The sequence below is a fragment of the Ischnura elegans genome, chromosome 9, assembly GCF_921293095.1.
Source record: "Ischnura elegans chromosome 9, ioIscEleg1.1, whole genome shotgun sequence".
In the NCBI taxonomy this organism is placed as follows: domain Eukaryota; kingdom Metazoa; phylum Arthropoda; class Insecta; order Odonata; family Coenagrionidae; genus Ischnura; species Ischnura elegans.
The window spans coordinates 3789644-3805221 of NC_060254.1; positions in this window are offsets into that span (position 1 = coordinate 3789644).

The following is a 15578-nucleotide window of genomic DNA, read 5'->3' on the forward strand; positions in this document are numbered from 1 at the left end:
AATAATGCTTCAAATAGTGGAAAAATATTTAAGTGTTTTAATATGTATCATTAAATCTCTGATACCTCTCCTTCTTGAGATTTAATTTTTATTTTAATGAAATACTTCGGCGAAATATAAAACATGGAAACAATCTCTAGCGATGAAATAGACCAATGAGCGATCTTTCCTGAGGCCAAATGGGGAGGAATGATTATTGCGTGATTTTGGATTTTTTCTTTAAATCTTGGTCCCATGCACAGAAGCTCAAAGTCGCTCTTCTTTCTATTTACTTGTAGTAGCGGAGTGTACTCATACATCAGTACTTTATATACCACCGTAGATTAATACGTTTATCATTTGTTTCGTTGCGCGCTTCGACCTGATGAGAACTTCACTGTGCTCTTATTGAGTTCTTACACGCGAAATAATGACAAACAAATGATTACCACACACCGGAAAATTAGATATTGAATATATAAATTAAACATATTAACGATATATTAGAAAACATTAAAAGACATTTGTAATATGAAATTGTTGTTCCATATTTTACTGAAATGTTATAATGGCAAGCTCGAATGCATAGGCATCATGTCGCCAACATCAACTTTTCTCTAATACTCCGCCCTTCAATCTTGAACGGCTGCATTCCGAGGCGAACGAACGCTTGGCCAGCACACGAGCTAAAGGCTGTTTGACACGGGGCACGGAATTGCGCAGGTTAGAGCTGCATTTATTTCTAAAATGGCGTGGAATTGCGCGAATGTATATGAACGAAATGAGAACAGGGGCTATTTTGCCGTCTCGCATCCACGCATTCTCGCATGTGTTCCAGCAATTCACCGCTTTACACGACGCAATTTTGACTGCGCCTTCGTAAACACTTCAGATTGCGCAATTCCGTGTATCGTGTAAATCGGCCTTAAATGTCAATTAAATGATAAGAATATTAAGTGCGGCGGGTGTTATCGTATGTTCTTTAACTCAAGGTCAACCTCCAGCATCGCTCCTTTTTGGAATTGCAGTTTTCAATGAATGAGAAGGACGTGTTTTTGACCGCGAGTGGCCGTTCGAGTCGAATGCGAAGATCGATCAGCCCCATTATTCGTTGGCAATGAATGAAGTGCGCGACGCGTCCGTAGGTGATCTCCATGGATACTTGTTGCTCGATTCTCTACGGAAGTTTATTGAATTATTGAAAAGAGAATTTAACATTTTTTTGCGCGTAGAGCGATTAATTACCGTAAAATGCGTATAACTGTAAGCGCAGGTCAATCGGTACCTAACCAACCCCTTCGCAGGGACGCAATAATATGCAGGCGTGCCAAGGGGTGTCGCAGTCCAAGGGGCGCCTTCAGTGGAGGCAGTTCATTCAGTTACATCAGTACGTAAATTAGGGTGTTGAAAAATTAATATCGGGGTTTTAACGCTTTATAATATTTATTACATTATACTTACAGTTATAAATTATATATCAAATGAAAGAGCAACTCAATCAGTATTGTTTTTAGCGACAATGTACATGCGCGTGAAATGTTTCTGTCCCGATCCGCTAGAAAGCGGTAGTAGTAAATATGGCGACTAGTGAACAGAAAGCGTTTTGTGTTTTACAGTTTGCAGAGACTGAATCTGTAGTTACTGTGCAACGTGTGTTGCACAGTAACCCCAGATATGCACTTTATGAGTGTTTACATGTCCACTTATATGAAAGGTCGATCCATCGCTGAAGACAACATGATCCAGAAATCAGTGGCGCAGCGAGGGGGGGGGTTTGGGGAATAAACCCCCCCCCCCCCAGAGCTCAGACAAAATTTTTAAGTTTAATCCATTTTACTTAATAGATTAGTATTACTTATAGAATAGTGTTAGGATTAATATAATATCTCTCATAAAGCAGTAAAACTAGTCATCTTGAACCATATATCTTAAAATTTTCTGGAGGAGGGCCTCCGCAAATCCCACTTACCCTGGTGAGTATGCAATAAGCCCACACCCCAAAGTATTAGTTGCGACTAAAATCCCCCTAGCCTTAATTCTTAGCTGCGCCCCTGGTAGAAATCATCATCGTCATGAAACAACATTTCCATTGTGAAGTTGGCAGGTAATCCGTGGTCTGTAGGCTTTAGAGCCTGTAATAACTGTAACCGGTAAGGATGTAGTAGTATACATTTCCTTAAAACTTTCCAAGCAGTTGACACAGGAATTTCTAATTCCCGACTAGCCTTCCGGACTGATTTCTTTGGGCTGCGAGTGAACGACTCTCTCACTCGCTCAACAGTCTCTTCGCTAACTCTTGGTCGTCCCGTGCTCTTCCCTTTACAAAGGCAGCCTGTATCTTCAAACTGATGATACTATCTACGGATGTTCTGGTCACTTGGAGGATCACAACCGAATTTAGGGCGGAATGCACGTTGCACAGATTCAGTCTTTGCAAACTGTAAAACATAAAACGCTTTCTGTTCACTCGTCGCCATTTTTGCTGGAAGCCCCTCATGTATCTCATCCACATTTTCCTTTCATATGAGGCATTCTGCATTCTGTATTCTCAAGGCTTTTCATTAATATGTTGGCTCTTGCTGGGTGCGGTGGAGTTTCCATTGCTGTTCCTGATGTAAAAAATGTGTTTTCACCGGAAGGAGAAACTCGTAAGTCAAATGCTCGGCGATATTTTCTCTATAAATTTTCTCTAGTGATACATCTTCATAATAATGCACTCGATATCTATTGGCAGACACTCTGCACCTGTTTTGATTGTGTTATGCACAATGTGTGCTGCTCATCCCACACCAAGTAAATCCTGTCTTAATGAGTCTGATAACTTTGTGAAAACATTGTTTCTTCCTCTTCTTTGTGCCCCACCAAAATTTGTGTTCGTGTTGTCAGCACACAATGCTATAACTTTATCTGATATGGAATGTATCTCCAATGCTTGACTTATGTTTTGAAATCGTAGTTCTGCAGTTTCTCCTGGCAAGTCCTGCAATTCTAATAACTTTGTTTGCAATCCACTTGATGGTAGGAAGAACGGCACAATGATTGGCACAATTTTTATAACCTTGTGGCTTGATGGATCAGCTAAAATAGCGTTGAACTCCTGATTCATTAAGTTCCTTTTCCAGTTGTTCCATGGCAAAAGGAGAAAAAACAGTTGTAACAACAGCCTCAGCTTTAGTTATAGCAGAGGAAAACTTTCCATTAAATAACTTTTTCTCAAGCTATGAAGTGCAATCCATAGAACGGAAACTATGACTATGATTGAGAGTATAAAATACATTTGCTAATTGTGCTAATTAGCAATTATTAGAGATACGTGAAAATCGCACTTTCATTTTTATTTTATCGCACTTTCAATAACAGTTTATCGCATTTCGTAGCGTCTATTTTTTATTTTCATAATGAAGTAAATGACGGTAAAATTTAGTGAAACACAGTTATATGACAAAATACAGAATATTTTTAATAATTATGTCGTAGAACAATAATAAATTAAGGAATAAGACATAATGTTGCAGAGGAGTAGCTAGCCCCCGCCCACTTGTAGTTCGCGGCCACATAGAGTCCCAGCCAAGTAGCAGCTGGCAATTCGCTCACATGCTTTAAGCGGTGAGTGTCAGCGGAGCATTTAAACTGCGATCGGCACAAAAAGTACGAATTTTGCCGTGGAAAAGGCAAATTTGCGTAAAAATATCATAAGAGTCCAGTCATCGCATTTATTTGCGCACATCGCATCGATATCGCATTTATAGCATTTGCGATTTTCACGCATCTCTAGCAATGGTATTTCATACTCTCATGCCTTGCTTTTGCACTTGGCTTGCACTAATTCCAGCAGTAGAAATGCTGCTAAAAGTGCTAATTGCAGTCCCTCCTTTCCTGCTTCTGAATTTTGAAATAAATTTGTTAGAACTGATGAAGAGGAAGCTACTGTTCCTGCCTTTTTGTGTTTCTCAGTCTTTGAAAGGTTGGAAATGTCTCCCCCACCACCATGAGCTACTGAAAATACAGATATGCACCCTGTGCAGCGTACATCAGAATCGGTCCTGTTCTTTTTAGAGAAAGGAAATTTCTTTTGCAGTTCACTGTTAAATCTTCAATTCCCTTTCCCCATTTTCCTGTTATTAATTAACCGCAGCCACGATTATTACTTACTTTGGAACTAGTATTTTTGCGATACGGGACTATTTGTGATTCGCTCTTGTCGATTAGGCTATTTTTAGGCTCCATACCCCTGATAAATGGAACTGCAGATTTTATTGTCTTACCATTAAAATGACTTTAATCATGACCGCCTTTGAAATTATGACTCAATTCGACTCAATGCCGACGTTTCTCATTCTAAAAGTTACGACCTTTATAATTGTAAATTGGTAATGCTGATTCTGAAACGCTGATTGTTCTTTCTATTACTCTATTCACTAACACCAAAACACTAAAAATCACTAAATCGATCAACCCAACTACAAATAGGCCTATTTACATAACAATCACTCATTCGATAAAACAATTTACACATAATAAGTCAACTGGTCACCAAAACAAGGTATTCTGCAACACCAAGATTATACGGCCGCCAGCCGGTGCAGCGGTGTCAACTCACTGGATACGTCGCACTGCGCATGCTCGTGCGGTATCCCAAGACTTCAAGGCACTAGCTTGAGGCCGTTTTACGCGGTACACGGAATTGCGCAATCTGACGAACGTGCGAAGGCGCAATCAAAATTGCGTCGTGTAAAGCGGTGGATTGCTATAACACATGCGAGAATGCGTGGATGCGAGACGGCAAAATAGCCCCTGTTCTAATTTCGTTCATGCATTTGCGCAATTCCACGCCATTTTAGAAATAAATGCAGCTCTATCCTGCGCAATTCCTTACCCCGTGTAAAACGGCCTTTAGACGTGTTATAGAACCAGCAGCCCCCACTACTACCACTCTTCATATAACTGTATGGTGAACGATTGGGGCGTTCTGGCCAGCGCCCCACGGCTACAAATACGGAATTCTCGTACTGTTTTTGCGTGTTTTTCCGACATTTTCGATGAATTAGATTGAAAAAACTACTTTGGTTGATTCCACGTAAGTGTTCAGTGATGCCAAACTCAATGGAAAAAAATGATGGAAATTGGATGCCCTTTGATCATCCCTGCCATCTCTGAAAATGATTACATGGGAGAGTCATAATAGGGTGGTTTCCTATTATTTTTTTATTGCCTAAATCGAAAGATTATTACTCCTGGAGTACGTATTTCGCGCTTTTAGATTTTTAAATGACGATATCTATTTTTCGCGATTAAATGAAAAGTGTATATTTTCAAGCGCGCAAAAACGCAACGCGTAAGTAGGAAAGTCCGTGCGACGCATTTCTGGTTCCCCCTCTCTCCTTGTGAAGTGACCTTGATCGAGGCTCTGAGCGCTGATAGGACGCAGGATGCTGGCGGAAAGCTGAGTACCTTGCTGAATGGTAGCGCTTGGCTTAAAAATGGTTTATTAATACCTTATCAAACGAAGAAAACTTTCCGACCTTAGCCAGTTTTAATAGGTGATTATTAAGACATGTTTCCCTGAGCTCTGTGCCTCATGCATGCATTGGTAACCTCAGACGATGTATAACTCCTATCCTCTCGTGTAGAAACTAGGTCCCTGTGACGTCACGCGGAGTGGAATCGCATGGGCGCCAATCTGGCCTTTTTCAAATGAGGATAAAATTTGACCCTTGCCATTCGTCTAAACCGGTATTTCTAAAACCAAATAATTTGTGTATTATGAATACACTAATGGTGGGTAACGAATCGCAATCAATGCCTATCGTTTTCTTTGATGAAGGAAACTACCCTATTTGAGCCGTCATTTTCGCCATCCCTCAACTAGTACGTGGATATTGGTCGCGTCATTCTAGCTTAATATGGCATAAATAGAGATTTATAGTGGCAATAATTAAAAACAAAACAACTGGACAAATAATTAGCAAAAGCTCTGGGTCGCTGATAAAAAAAAATAACGCGTACTGGATGTTATTCAAATAATGACATTCAGTTGAACATGTAACCTATGGAGATCAATGGGAGAATAAGGGTAAAAAATTATAATGCCATGCAATTAGATAGTCAACCACGTCATCAAATTTTAATGCATCCCTTAGTATATTCAATGAAATATAATTTGGTTTTGGCATGCCATTGTGATATTGTGACGATGCCTTTGGTGACATGCATCATGATATGTAGGACAATTTGGCAAAGAAGGGAAAAATCATATTAACACACCGAATTGAAAAATCACCAAAATGAAAGCGTTCGATTAATATTTATGAAGCAAGTGGAGTTCATCGTGAATGGCCTACTGCTCTCACACAATTGTTCATGCCATTTTATGAACAGGATGCGTGACAACTAACAATTTCGATTTTACAAAGAGCAAAGGAATGTAATTTGGAACTTGATCACCCGTTGTGACATAAGAAAAGTGAATCAGCCCTTCGTTGTATGCCCTTATCAAGGAGTTCCTCTTCTTCTCAAGCATTTTCAATCCGTGTACCATTTCTTAGTAGTCTTGGAGATCGGAAGCCATACCTGATCTACCTCTCCGCTGTCTTCCTCGCAGCTGAGTTCAGCAGCTACCATTCCTCCCAGATATCCAGTTCTGCTTTGGTACTGGTTTCATTCATCCATGGATGAACGACAATAGTGTGGGAATCATGTCTTCTTTCTCCACCTTCCCATGCATTGCCGTCACCCATGCGATTTGTCTGTGAAAAAAGAAAACATATTGTTATGCATAATGTTTAGCTGATCTGTAATGTATAAAGAGAAACAAATTTTAAATGGTGTCGTTTACACAGAAAGTCGCAACTCATTGAAAGAATTTTTTTAATAGAAAATTCAAATAAGCTTCGACCAAAAACATCCTTCCCATGTATTTTTTTTACCTTATCATGTACTCTTTTAAGTTCAATGTATGAAAACACGAAATTTTTCACCCAGTTTCCACGAGTTGGTGACTTCATTGTATTTTCTTGTTCATTTATTCGTTTTTAGGAGAATCATATATTAAGGGGAGTTATCGCTAATAGTGGCGGATCCAGGATAGGTACAAGGGGGCTAGGTGCGGTCCTGGGGGTCACTTCCCAGCACTAGGGGGGAAGGGGGGTCGGAGAGGTAACGAAAATTTTGAGGATTTCGAAGCTTGTAATAACACATTAAGGTTGTCCAATTACTAATTTTTCAAAGAATAATTTTTTTAAACAAACATTTGTGTGCTTTTTTATTAATTTGCGTTTTAGCGTTCTCTCATGTATATATTCGACAACTGAACAAAATTACAATTAATTAAGTGCATATTGTATACTCCCTCTTTGGATCTGCCACTGATTGATAGCGAGAATGCAAACCACCCGAGACAAATGCACAAGATCAAGGAGTAGCTGAGAAGCGGCGACGAGCTTGGATTGTGCTGTTAACCTCATCAACTATTGTGCGAGAGGGTGATGACCATCAATTTTTCGTCGCGAAGGACTCAGGAAGTGGGTGACGCAATTAAAAACGGAAAAATTTAGATCCCTGCATATTTAAAAAGTTATCACAATAAATGTAAAAATAATGGCAAACGAGCTCTTTGTGAAAATTTCAAATTTTCGTTATTTTTGTAACTTTTATCGTCTTGAAAAATTATACCGTAAGAATCAGTAACGATTAAGCATATTACCATTTATTAGGATTTAAATATGATTTGGTATGGCCTTTGACTCACCGGAAGTAGAGAGAATGTTAAGACCAATAATTTGTTGTGCGATTAAGTCATACAAGTGAGCATGTGAACTTGTTTGAATTATTTCACCATCAAGGATTTTAGCAGTTCATCTCTTTTTTCAATTTTTGTGTACTTGGCTATGAATTATTCTCATACATTACCACCTGTATCTTACTTCATCTACGGTATTGATTGAAATATTAACATTACTCCTCCTTCGTGATAACTCACCTATGTGCTAATTCCAATCGAAAGAAACAACATGAAAAAACGCTGTCGTCCTAAACACCCAATCAGATCTACCGCGGGATGTTTTCGCCTTTTCAAAGCTGGTGTCACGTACAGAAATCGATGCTCACTCTTGTACATATTTCGTATGTTTCTCAGAGAAAGGAAATCCTCTACCCTCGGCAAAGTATTCTAATTCAATTTGAATTATGTACTTACATTTTCGGATGAATGTCTTCGGTAGATAGCGGATCGCGGATAGATCGGTGCTGGTGGATCAGCTGCAAATCTGTCACCAGGCATCGCACCTTCCCGTTCTTCCCATTCTTCTGTGGGCTCATGTTGGCATGGATGCCCAAAGTCATATTCAGTTTGGAAGCGAGTATTCATCGCGTCCATTCCATGGGTACAGAATTCCATCTGGTCAGTTGGCTCATATGGATGGTGGAAGGCACTAGGTTGTTGTGATGGAAGGTAGTTTTCGTTTTTAACATCACCTTCGGTATGATAGTATGGGTTCTCGCGGTCCATTATATTGTCCCATTCCTGTTTATCGTCTTCAGCCAACACATAAGGATAGTTGTTGGCGTTAACACGCTCTGATGGGATATAGATTGGATTTGAAAAATTCCCTTCATCAGGGCAGTGAGCATGATTGCATCTTCTTAGTTTGTTACGGCCCAATATTTTGTCCTCTTGCAAATGATGAGATGGTATGTTGCTTGGGTTCATAGCGTCACCTTCGGTATAAAGATGAGGGTTATCACAGTCCATTGTACTATCCAATTCCTGTGTCTCGTCTTCAGCCATCATGTAATGATGATTGTAGGCATCAGCACGTTCTATTGGGATATACATGGGCTTTGATAAATCACCTTCACCACGGCCGAAAGTGTCATTGCATCCCCTTTGTGTGTTATGGCACGATTTTTTCTTCTTGGGCGGCATATCAGAATTCTCCAAATCATGAACTTGCTCTGGTGAGAAGTGGCGTGCATCAATTACGTTACCGTTCCCATGAAAGAGAGGACTCTCGCCACCAATTGCATTTTTCCTTTTAATTCCTTTACGCTCAGATGGAAGAACTCGATACGGAATAAATACGTTCGTTTGCGACGTCGACAGGATATACGACATTTCCTTCGCCATGGAAGTGTGTATTCCTGCATCCCATTCCGACATTCTCTCCAGCTATCCTCTTCCCATCTGACCATTTAAAGGCATCAGCTTGTTTTGATTCAACAAACCGTGCATTTATTGCGAAACGCTTGAGATTCCCATTTTTGTAACCATTTTTCTCATCCAAGCTTTCTGCCTTCTGTTTAGCTGGCACGCAAGAACCATATTAAGCTCCATGATTTTTTATTGGGGAAAGCTGAGAATTTACCACCACAAAATCACTGACACGGGTATTGATATAATCTGTTTCTTCGCGTCTGCCTTTTGCCTTTATCGAATTACCTTTTGCTTTGAAGTTCGCACTTTTTAGACCAATTCCCTCGTTTCTGCCTTCTGTATTCTGTTCATTTGGTAAGACAGAATGATTAAATGTGCCACGGTTCACAGGTTTTGAATGGATTGAATTTATTACCTCACCTTCGGCATCTGGATGAACGTCGGTGTTACCCTTTCCATGGTCGCGTCCTTCTCTTTTCTTTTCAGACGGCATGGAAGACGGTTTGTGTCTCCAGGCGAGATGTCACTAGCGATGATAGGAGTTTGTGTCACTGGATGCTCTTGAACACGCCCTCTTTTGGCCGAATTTGCACCATCACCTTCCTCTCCGTTGAGTTCTGAGCACAAAGCGTCGCTCAGATCTTCTCCGATGACCTCCGCGACCAGCGATTCCTCCTCGGTGTCGTCGAAGTGCATTCTCGGACGCGGAGGTATTGGTTCCCCTGACTTTGGGGGATTCGTGTTCTTGTGTATACCCGTTAGAGTTCCGGATGCCATGTTATTGAGGAGAACGAACTGGTGGATGTTTCGCCTCTCCTTTTCTTCCAGGCTTTTGGTAGTCACTCCGACCAGGTAAATCAACCATTTTTCTGCCTGATTGCGAAGCTCGCTGGGCATTCCATTCAAGTTCGGTTGAATGTGCTCCAGGTGGACAGTATACTCATAATCCAGCCTCTCCTCCAGGCTGTTGCCCAGCACACTTTCAGGGATGCTCGATGCAACTCTCTTTAAAATCCGTTCCATGATGTACGTGGCGGAAAATATAGATGGCGAGATCTGCTCTTTGGTATCAACTCCAAATCCACTGAATGGAATCGATTATGAGATTCAATAGCAAGAAATAAATGCAATATCTTATTTGCAGGAGTTATTTTCGAACTCTGCTGGTCGAAGTTGGGACTCCGCCGGCTGTAGCTCACTGCAAATCCCTGCGAGATGACTATTTTCTTCCTCTGCTACTCAAGTGATTGATGTATTATTCACTGTAGCTGTTTTTTGCTGGAACCAGTGCGTTTAAACTTCGTTTATAACACCACAATATGCTACCGCATCCGCTCTCTATCGCTTGGAAAATCCAATTGATAAAAAAGCGTGTAAAATGTCACCGTACGGCTACGTTTTACCGGTTTCCAAGGTGAACAAAAGTATTGTTGCAGCGCCAGATATGCCCTCTGCCGGCCCGCGGTAGTATCGGTAGTATGGCCTTTCGCCCTATGCTAAATGCTATTGTTTTGAGTTGAACTTAGTTCAATGTAGATAGGTTGGATGGAAAAAATATGCGTTTTAAGGATTATAATGTTCTCTGAGTGGTAAAAACCATTCGCATCCTCCATCCTTTTACGCCGGATACCGTAGAACGGGGTGAAAAGAAACATTGGGGTGAATAGAAACGAAACTTCTTTTTTTTTAATGTACAATCTATTTCCTACATAACTATGGGTAAATAGCGGCAACTTTTATTTTTTTTTAGGTTGGTACACTTTTGGCGAAAGTGAAATAATGGTTTCTTTGGTTGGCAGCACTGGTTCCTGATTGTTTGTCATGTTGAATTTTACCGCGTGATTCTTGTTTTTTTTAATCCACTTTGAACTTTCCAGGTAAGTCAGAAAACGTAGTGTTCTTAAAAGTAAATAGCTGTAAAAAACATAGTTTAATTATTCATGTAAAATATTCAGGCTTATTTTAAGCTTTAACTTTAACAATATTATTTCAAAAATTATTCATATTTTTTAGGTTAGGTTTTCAGAATTTATGGGGTGAATAGAAACAAATCATTTTTAGTGTTTTATTCACCCCGCAAGAAAAAATTTTCAAAGATGACCGGTCCGATCTCACAATTTATTTATCATAATTTAATCTAGTTAAATACGGTAATTGTTTACCAATTCAATTTTTTTAGTTACAGTTATGTAACTCCTTTTGTTTATGTACTGAATTAAATCATTATGTTGACAAATAAATTTGTATTTATCCATTACAAATTAAAAATACCATACTTAACTGTTTCCATTCACCCCCGATTCGTTTCAATAGAAAAAGACATGAAATTGAAGTACTGTTTCTATTCACCCCCATTTGCAGGGTGAATAGAAACACCATGTTTTAATTTTCTTTCTTTAAAATCAAATAAAATTTAAAAAATTAAATACTAGAGACAAAAAGGACTAGCAGAGACCTGTGTTTGGGCAAAAAATTGTTTATATGGAACAACTACAAATATGCAAAATTTCAAACCAAAGTTAAAAATTGTTTCTGTTCACCCCCGATTCGTTTCAATAGAAAAAGACATGAAATTGAAGTACTGTTTCTATTCACCCCCATTTGCGGGGTGAATAGAAACACCATGTTTTAATTTTTTTCTTTAAAATCTTTTTAAATCTTTTAAAAAAATTTAAAAAATTAAATACTATAAAAAAAAGGACTAACAGAGACCTGTGTTTGGGCAAAAAATTGTTTATATGGAACAACTACAAATATGCAAAATTTCAAACCAAAGTTGAAAATTGTTTCTATTCACCCCGTTTTACCGGTACTGATTTTGAAGCATGTTGCGTAATGTTCAATGTTGTTTTTATTTTGATGATGGGGGAATGAATGAACTAAAATGATTTTCTATCACTACTAGTCGGCGAAAAATCGCTCTTGATATCAATACTAATAATAAAAACAACATTTTCACTCACCGTGTATTAATGTTCAGTCTAAAGTTTTTAGCTGATTCGCCAAAAGCCACATGTATTTATTTTTTTTATAATATGCCGGTTTTCTTGAGAAGGCTTCCGCGATAATTCCAGGATGAATAGTTGATACTATCATGTTTTCATGTTATCATGTGGGATACCACCGCGTTTTTTTATGTCTGATGACGACGGTGTAGTCGAAAATCCCGCAAAAATCTTCAGGTCAGTCGTTTAGTTTATCGCGGAAAAAGATGCATGAACGGCGCTTACAGAATTTTTTTTATCAAAATCCACTTCTTACCGGAAGATATGTTGGAAACTATTAAATTCAGTGGCGTAGAGAGGTTGATTCAGGTGGGCCGGACGCCCCCCCCCCCCCTTTCCCCCTAAATATTGAGACAAAAAAATTAATTAACCATGGAGCATGGGAAAGTCGCAAGCGATAAATTATTATACCATTATAAAAAAGTATTGCCCTTTTGTTTAATCATTAAAACTAGACAAATCAAATAATAAAGGATACAATATTTAAAAATCATGAATTTAGAAAATATTTCTTTGACAAATTAATTTTTTCGATTATGAAAAGTGTTAAAATTAGTTAAAACCCTTCAATCGGTACCCTGTTCTTGAAAAATCATCCTCCGGACCCCCCTGGTTTTGGATTCCCACCATCCCCCCCCCCCCACCCCCCGGTAAACCAAATTCCTGACTGCGGCACTGAATAAATTTATTCAAATACATTCATGTCAGAGGTAGTGGGAAATGCTTCACTGAAATGATATTTTTTTCTTCTTCGGTATGTCTCAACTGTCAATTTATGAAATATTCTTTTCTCGAACTGTGTCACACAGTGCTTCAGAAACCATTACCCTCTTGGTTCAAAAGCCCCGTGATTCTTTTAAAAAGGCCTTGATGAATGAGAGTGAAAATACTTTCATATGGTGGGAGATGTTAGCGGTTATGAAACGATGGAAATAATGCTGGGGCGAACTTCTTTCTCTCCGTACCAAAAGTATAGAGACTCCAGTTTGAACGCTTATAAAAACCGCACCCTTTAATATTTTTATATGATTTTGGTAGCATTACTTTTCTTGTTTTTTTTTTCTCGCGTTCATTTTTAATTTTGGTTCGAATAGTAAAGGTACGTGCGCAAATAAATTCATGGATAGCCCTAGAATGAAGGAGCCACAATCATTTGGAACAAAGTGGGTTTCTATTTCAAAAGGTCACCATAAAAGCAGTTGTCTAAAAGATAGAAGTCTTAAGGGATTCAGAACGAAAAGAAAAACATAGGAGAAAAGCGCGAATGTGTGAATGATGAAGAGTTGAAAGTAAGTTAGATTGTATGCAACATAATCGATCGAGTTTAGTACCCGAGTCTTCATGAAGCAAAAGAGTAGGAGTAGCTACATCACAGCTACGATAATACTTACAACTCTTCATCATTCACACATTCGTGCGTTTGTACCAAGTGGATTAATAGTTTAGTGTATTAGATAAGTGTGTTAAGCTTGTGTGAACTTGATGTCATGTTTTGTGGACTGACTTTCGGTTGATTCTTTTCCATGCATATACCCTAGCTGGGCGAATTACACTAATAGTGTCTTTTACATTGATTTAATGCTTTCGCTGGAGTACGCGTTTTGGAATTTTCGTTTTGTTTTCCTGAACTACCGCCCTTAAATAGTTAATTTGTTGTTAACAGTTTTTTAATGCGGATAGGGTAGTTTCCTTCATCAAAGAAAACGAAAGGCTTTGATTGCGATTTGTTACTCACCATTAGTGTATTCATAATATACAAATTATTTCGTTTTAGAAATACCGGTTTAGTCGAATGGCAATGGTCCATTTTTATCCTCATTTGAAAAGGGCCAATTTGGCGCCCATGCGATGCCACTCCACGTGACGTCATAGGGACCTAGTTTCTATAGGAGAAGATAGGAGTTATACATCGTCTGAGATTACCAATGCATGCATGAGGCGCAGAGCTCAGGGAAACATGTCTTAATAATCACCTATTAAAACTGCCTATGCTCGGAAAGTTTTCTTCGTTTAATAAGGTATTAATAAACCTTTTTTAAGCCAAGCGCTACCAGCCAGCAAGGCACTCAACTACCCTCTAGCAGCCTGCGTCGTATCAGCGCTCAGAGCCTCGATCAAGGTCACCTCAAAAGACGGGAGGGGGAACCAGAAATACGTCACACGGAGGATTTCCTTACCCGTCGCGTTTTCGCGCGCTTGAAAATTTTCACTTTTCATTTAATTGCGAAAAATAGATATCGTCATTTAAAAATCTAAAAGCGTGAAATACGTACTCCAGGAGTAATAATATTCCGATATAGGCTATAAAAAAATAATAGGAAACCACCCTATTATCTCGGAGGGTAGTTTTAGTTAGATAACTTCAGTTGTTTACATATGCAGCACTAACTTCTTCTTGAGTCGTCTGCATAGATTATGTTGATGTTCAGGAGATATTCCTTAAAAAGTGAAAACAGAATTATAATTTCGGATTCGAACCCCCCCCCCAAAAAAAATTACTTATACTACCGCGCACAGTATAGATCTACTCGGCCACGGAGCGATGTATTAGTAGGAGATAAACGGTGAGTCCAAACATGAATCTTAAGATCGGAAAAACCTCGCCACGAGAGAACACTCCGACGGCCCAACGTGAGCGTGGACGTGAGTTACCTCAGTACATTCCATTCGGTAATCTGAAATCCGTTTGGGCTCACGCTCCTGGAGTTTGACTCCAGCTTCGGTGGCTAAGTCGCGTCCACCTCCGCCCTCATCGGCTCTTGGTGGCATACGAGTGAAAACAAAAGAGAGATGAGGACGGAGGTGGACGCGACCAACCAAACAACAATAATTGAGAGTTCCCGCGAGACCCGCGTGCCACCCAAATTGACTGGGGTGGCGCGCGCTCACTCTCGATATCCCGGGAGCCAACAGAGAGAAATGAAAGAAATTTGAGGAGATACTCTGCAAATGCCTATAACGAGCCATTGTAGAGGACAAAAAGGTGATAGGATAATCCGAGAGTGACATCATCTTCACTTAAGTCCGAAAAACACCCAAAAATTCCAAAATTCCAAAACGGTACGGCACGTTTTCCCGGTATCCGATTACAAAAATAATTTTCACCATTTATTTTCTTACCAAATGAAACAAAACTGGGGGCGTCCCAAAATTTATTCGAAAACTTCAAAAATAAGGACCATCCTAATGTACTATGTATCTTACCGCAACCTTCCGTGAATGGCAAACAATTACAATAATTTGGTGCTAATCAAATGTGTATTTTTCAAAATCCAATAATTCTTATGAATCTGATGGTGTATACCATCTCCTTCTGCTCCCATTTCGTGCCAAAAGACTGAAAATGATGGAATCTACTAGATGGTGGAGTTCTGTTGGTGTTCCGGGTGTGGAGGTGAATTCTTGAGCCACTGAGAGTTGAAGCATGTATCATACGGAGCAGT